This window comes from Pristiophorus japonicus, unplaced genomic scaffold (genome assembly GCF_044704955.1).
Source record: "Pristiophorus japonicus isolate sPriJap1 unplaced genomic scaffold, sPriJap1.hap1 HAP1_SCAFFOLD_3002, whole genome shotgun sequence".
Classification (NCBI taxonomy): Eukaryota; Metazoa; Chordata; class Chondrichthyes; family Pristiophoridae; genus Pristiophorus; species Pristiophorus japonicus.
Genome location: NW_027252783.1, coordinates 1,036 through 7,500, shown reverse-complemented (window position 1 = coordinate 7,500; position 6,465 = coordinate 1,036).

The following is a 6,465-nucleotide window of genomic DNA, read 5'->3' as shown; positions in this document are numbered from 1 at the left end:
ATGCGGCCGGGGCCGAAATGCGGATCTCTCCGCCGTCCCGTGTCGGACCGCTGTCGGCCATACCTCGTTGGAAAGCGGCGGCGACGCCGCAGGCGGCGGTGTCAGCCCGCTCCCGCATGGACGAGGCACGGCGTCGCTAGGCCGCTTGGCCCGCCGGGCAACCGGCATCCGCTGCAGTCTTTGGGCAGTAACATGACGACGCAACGTGGCAACTGGCGCGGGAAAAGAGCGTCCGCTGCGGCCGGACGGGTCGCACCGGAGGCCAGCGACGGCGTGCGGCCGGCTCTTTGGCCGGCGGAGGTGCAGCCGTTGGCTGGAGACCGCTTTCCGACGGCTATCTCCGCTGGTGGGCCAGCTGTGCTCGTCGGGTGCGCGGCGCGGGGAAGAGGAAGGCAAGCGGCATCGAACGCTACCACATTCCTGCGGGCCGACCCGAAGCCGAGCGCGCTGGAAGTCCGCGAAATGCAACCGGAGAAGAAAGTCTGAATGTGGCAACTGATGAACTGAAAATTGTCGGCGGCAAATGGTTAACCAAATGGGTTGAAGGTGGCAAACCATTAACCGAAAACTCTGGCAAATGGTTAACCGGCGTGTTAAGATGGTATCTTTAATAAAAGACGGAAATGACGAAGCCAACATAGCCAAACGAAGGCGGGGACGTTAGTGTGGCAGAAGGGCATGTCTTTAAGCCGTCGGGCGAATGTCCCTGCCAGTTGGAATCTTTTCGGGAAAAAGGGTGAAAAAATCGGAAAGGCCTAGCCGTCCGCCGTGGGGTGCGTTCGCTCGGGCTCGGCCAGCCGCGTCGATGGGTGCCGGAACGGTGCGGCTGCGCTCCGGGAGTGCGGAGATACGGCCTGTCAAGTTTCGTCCCGGAAGTCTGGATGGAGCAAAATCCGAAGCCGTTTGCGGGAAATTAGTTCCAGGGCTCGGCGACCGAAGTCAAATCCGTCCGCCAACTTGACACTTGTCATTTCTGTCCTTGGGGGTTGGCGGGGTACCTGCACAGAGGTAGGAGGTGGCTGATCGAGAATTGGTGAGTTTTCCAAAGTCACGTCTCGAGCCTCCAGGTCTGCAGAGACCGACCAGGGCTGCCGCCCAACCGACTATTCACCCTTTTTGGGCGGGAATTTTTTCCATTTTTGCCCATTTTTCGGGTTTTTGGTCGGGCTTCAAAAACGGCAGCCCGAGGCCTGGCAGAGGCCGGGGCATGTCCCCGGTCGCGCCAGGCGGCACGCGCGACCCGATTAGGCCCCGAAAGGAGTCGGGAAATCGGCAGACCTGCCCGAGTTCAGCCCGGGGGAGGCGGGGGGCAGGTCGGTTCGGCTCAAATCATTAACCAAAGCCGAGACTTGGTCTCGCTGGCGCAACCGAAGTGCCAGGCTGGATAACTCATTAACCAGAAGGCGGCTGGAGGCAGGCAGGGCTGATGGCTGAGGCCGGGTGGAGGCCACCCGCGGCCGGGAAAGTCAAAAGTCCCGTTGTGTGGAAGTCTATGAGGTCAGATTCGGCCGCCTTACCGGGCCTTCGGTTGATGGTTTCCCGCTTGGGCAAGCGAGTCGGCCCGGCAAAGTGGCCACTTGCATTTTCTGGCAAGTGTCTGCGAACAACGTTAATGAGTTGAACCTCGGCAATTGTCGGAAGTCCCGATGAAGAAATGAAAATGCCCCTTTTGCGGGGATTTGGATGCTCATGGCCGGCAGCAGGTGGCCCGACGCCCCGCCAACTTGACACTTGTCATTTCTGTCCTTGGGGGTTGGCGGGTATCTGCACAGAGGTAGGAGGTGGCAGAATCGAGACTTGGTGAGTTTTCCAAACAAACGTCTCGAGCCTCCAGGTCTGCAGAGACCGACCAGGGCTGCCGCCCAACCGACTATTCACCCTTTTTGGGCGGGAATTTATTCCCTTTTTGCCCATTTTTCGGGTTTTTGGTCGGGCTTCAAAAGCGGCTGCCCGAGGCCTGGCAGAGGCCGGGGCATGGTCCCCGATCGCGCCAGGCGGCTCGCGCGACGCGATTAGGCCCCGAAAGGAGTCGGGAAATCGGCAGACCTGCCCGAGTTCAGCCCGGGGGAGGCGGGGGGCAGGTCGGTTCGGCTCAAATCATTAACCAAAGCCCGAGACTTGGTCTCGCTGGCGCAACCGAAGTGCCAGGCTGGATAACTCATTAACCAGAAGGCGGCTGGAGGCAGGCAGGGCTGATGGCTGAGGCCGGGTGGAGGCCACCCGCGGCCGGGAAAGTCAAAAGTCCCGTTGTGTGGAAGTCTATGAGGTCAGATTCGGCCGCCTTACCGGGCCTTCGGTTGATGGTTTCCCGCTTGGGCAAGCGAGTCGGCCCGGCAAAGTGGCCACTTGCATTTTCTGGCAAGTGTCTGCGAACAACGTTAATGAGTTGAACCTCGGCAATTGTCGGAAGTCCCGATGAAGAAATGAAATGCCCCTTTTGCGGGGATTTGGATGCTCATGGCCGGCAGCAGGTGGCCCGACGCCCCGCCAACTTGACACTTGTCATTTCTGTCCTTGGGGGTTGGCGGGGTATCTGCACAGAGGTAGGAGGTGGCAGAATCGAGACTTGGTGAGTTTTCCAAACAAACGTCTCGAGCCTCCAGGTCTGCAGAGACCGACCAGGGCTGCCGCCCAACCGACTATTCACCCTTTTTGGGCGGGAATTTATTCCCTTTTTGCCCATTTTTCGGGTTTTTGGTCGGGCTTCAAAAGCGGCTGCCCGAGGCCTGGCAGAGGCCGGGGCATGGGCCCCGATCGCGCCAGGCGGCTCGCGCGACCCGATTAGGCCCCGAAAGGAGTCGGGAAATCGGCAGACCTGCCCGAGTTCAGCCCGCGGTGGCGGGGGGCAGGTCGGTTCGGCTCAAATCAATAACCAAAGCCGAGACTTGGTCTCGCTGGCGCAACCGAAGTGCCAGGCTGGATAACTCATTAACCAGAAGGCGGCTGGAGGCAGGCAGGGCTGATGGCTGAGGCCGGGTGGAGGCCACCCGCGGCCGGGAAAGTCAAAAGTCCCGTTGTGTGGAAGTCTATGAGGTCAGATTCGGCCGCCTTACCGGGCCTTCGGTTGATGGTTTCCCGCTTGGGCAAGCGAGTCGGCCCGGCAAAGTGGCCACTTGCATTTTCTGGCAAGTGTCTGCGAACAACGTTAATGAGTTGAACCTTGGAAATTGCCGGAAGTCCCGATGAAGAAATGAAAATGCCCCTTTTGCGGGGATTTGGATGCTCATGGCCGGCAGCAGGTGGCCCGACGCCCCGCCAACTTGACACTTGTCATTTCTGTCCTTGGGGGTTGGCGGGGTATCTGCACAGAGGTAGGAGGTGGCAGAATCGAGACTTGGTGAGTTTTCCAAACAAACGTCTCGAGCCTCCAGGTCTGCAGAGACCGACCAGGGCTGCCGCCCAACCGACTATTCACCCTTTTTGGGCGGGAATTTATTCCCTTTTTGCCCATTTTCGGGTTTTTGGTCGGGCTTCAAAAGCGGCTGCCCGAGGCCTGGCAGAGGCCGGGGCATGGTCCCCGATCGCGCCAGGCGGCTCGCGCGACGCGATTAGGCCCCGAAAGGAGTCGGGAAATCGGCAGACCTGCCCGAGTTCAGCCCGGGGGAGGCGGGGGGCAGGTCGGTTCGGCTCAAATCATTAACCAAAGCCGAGACTTGGTCTCGCTGGCGCAACCGAAGTGCCAGGCTGGATAACTCATTAACCAGAAGGCGGCTGGAGGCAGGCAGGGCTGATGGCTGAGGCCGGGTGGAGGCCACCCGCGGCCGGGAAAGTCAAAAGTCCCGTTGTGTGGAAGTCTATGAGGTCAGATTCGGCCGCCTTACCGGGCCTTCGGTTGATGGTTTCCCGCTTGGGCAAGCGAGTCGGCCCGGCAAAGTGGCCACTTGCATTTTCTGGCAAGTGTCTGCGAACAACGTTAATGAGTTGAACCTCGGCAATTGTCGGAAGTCCCGATGAAGAAATGAAAATGCCCCTTTTGCGGGGATTTGGATGCTCATGGCCGGCAGCAGGTGGCCCGACGCCCCGCCAACTTGACACTTGTCATTTCTGTCCTTGGGGGTTGGCGGGGTATCTGCACAGAGGTAGGAGGTGGCAGAATCGAGACTTGGTGAGTTTTCCAAACAAACGTCTCGAGCCTCCAGGTCTGCAGAGACCGACCAGGGCTGCCGCCCAACCGACTATTCACCCTTTTTGGGCGGGAATTTATTCCCTTTTTGCCCATTTTTCGGGTTTTTGGTCGGGCTTCAAAAGCGGCTGCCCGAGGCCTGGCAGAGGCCGGGGCATGGTCCCCGATCGCGCCAGGCGGCTCGCGCGACGCGATTAGGCCCCGAAAGGAGTCGGGAAATCGGCAGACCTGCCCGAGTTCAGCCCGGGGGAGGCGGGGGGCAGGTCGGTTCGGCTCAAATCATTAACCAAAGCCGAGACTTGGTCTCGCTGGCGCAACCGAAGTGCCAGGCTGGATAACTCATTAACCAGAAGGCGGCTGGAGGCAGGCAGGGCTGATGGCTGAGGCCGGGTGGAGGCCACCCGCGGCCGGGAAAGTCAAAAGTCCCGTTGTGTGGAAGTCTATGAGGTCAGATTCGGCCGCCTTACCGGGCCTTCGGTTGATGGTTTCCCGCTTGGGCAAGCGAGTCGGCCCGGCAAAGTGGCCACTTGCATTTTCTGGCAAGTGTCTGCGAACAACGTTAATGAGTTGAACCTCGGCAATTGTCGGAAGTCCCGATGAAGAAATGAAAATGCCCCTTTTGCGGGGATTTGGATGCTCATGGCCGGCAGCAGGTGGCCCGACGCCCCGCCAACTTGACACTTGTCATTTCTGTCCTTGGGGGTTGGCGGGGTATCTGCACAGAGGTAGGAGGTGGCAGAATCGAGACTTGGTGAGTTTTCCAAACAAACGTCTCGAGCCTCCAGGTCTGCAGAGACCGACCAGGGCTGCCGCCCAACCGACTATTCACCCTTTTTGGGCGGGAATTTATTCCCTTTTTGCCCATTTTTCGGGTTTTTGGTCGGGCTTCAAAAGCGGCTGCCCGAGGCCTGGCAGAGGCCGGGGCATGGGCCCCGATCGCGCCAGGCGGCTCGCGCGACCCGATTAGGCCCCGAAAGGAGTCGGGAAATCGGCAGACCTGCCCGAGTTCAGCCCGCGGTGGCGGGGGGCAGGTCGGTTCGGCTCAAATCAATAACCAAAGCCGAGACTTGGTCTCGCTGGCGCAACCGAAGTGCCAGGCTGGATAACTCATTAACCAGAAGGCGGCTGGAGGCAGGCAGGGCTGATGGCTGAGGCCGGGTGGAGGCCACCCGCGGCCGGGAAAGTCAAAAGTCCCGTTGTGTGGAAGTCTATGAGGTCAGATTCGGCCGCCTTACCGGGCCTTCGGTTGATGGTTTCCCGCTTGGGCAAGCGAGTCGGCCCGGCAAAGTGGCCACTTGCATTTTCTGGCAAGTGTCTGCGAACAACGTTAATGAGTTGAACCTTGGAAATTGCCGGAAGTCCCGATGAAGAAATGAAAATGCCCCTTTTGCGGGGATTTGGATGCTCATGGCCGGCAGCAGGTGGCCCGACGCCCCGCCAACTTGACACTTGTCATTTCTGTCCTTGGGGTTGGCGGGGTATCTGCACAGAGGTAGGAGGTGGCAGAATCGAGACTTGGTGAGTTTTCCAAACAAACGTCTCGAGCCTCCAGGTCTGCAGAGACCGACCAGGGCTGCCGCCCAACCGACTATTCACCCTTTTTGGGCGGGAATTTATTCCCTTTTTGCCCATTTTTCGGGTTTTTGGTCGGGCTTCAAAAGCGGCTGCCCGAGGCCTGGCAGAGGCCGGGGCATGGTCCCCGATCGCGCCAGGCGGCTCGCGCGACGCGATTAGGCCCCGAAAGGAGTCGGGAAATCGGCAGACCTGCCCGAGTTCAGCCCGGGGGAGGCGGGGGGCAGGTCGGTTCGGCTCAAATCATTAACCAAAGCCGAGACTTGGTCTCGCTGGCGCAACCGAAGTGCCAGGCTGGATAACTCATTAACCAGAAGGCGGCTGGAGGCAGGCAGGGCTGATGGCTGAGGCCGGGTGGAGGCCACCCGCGGCCGGGAAAGTCAAAAGTCCCGTTGTGTGGAAGTCTATGAGGTCAGATTCGGCCGCCTTACCGGGCCTTCGGTTGATGGTTTCCCGCTTGGGCAAGCGAGTCGGCCCGGCAAAGTGGCCACTTGCATTTTCTGGCAAGTGTCTGCGAACAACGTTAATGAGTTGAACCTCGGCAATTGTCGGAAGTCCCGATGAAGAAATGAAAATGCCCCTTTTGCGGGGATTTGGATGCTCATGGCCGGCAGCAGGTGGCCCGACGCCCCGCCAACTTGACACTTGTCATTTCTGTCCTTGGGGGTTGGCGGGGTATCTGCACAGAGGTAGGAGGTGGCAGAATCGAGACTTGGTGAGTTTTCCAAACAAACGTCTCGAGCCTCCAGGTCTGCAGAGACCGACCAGGG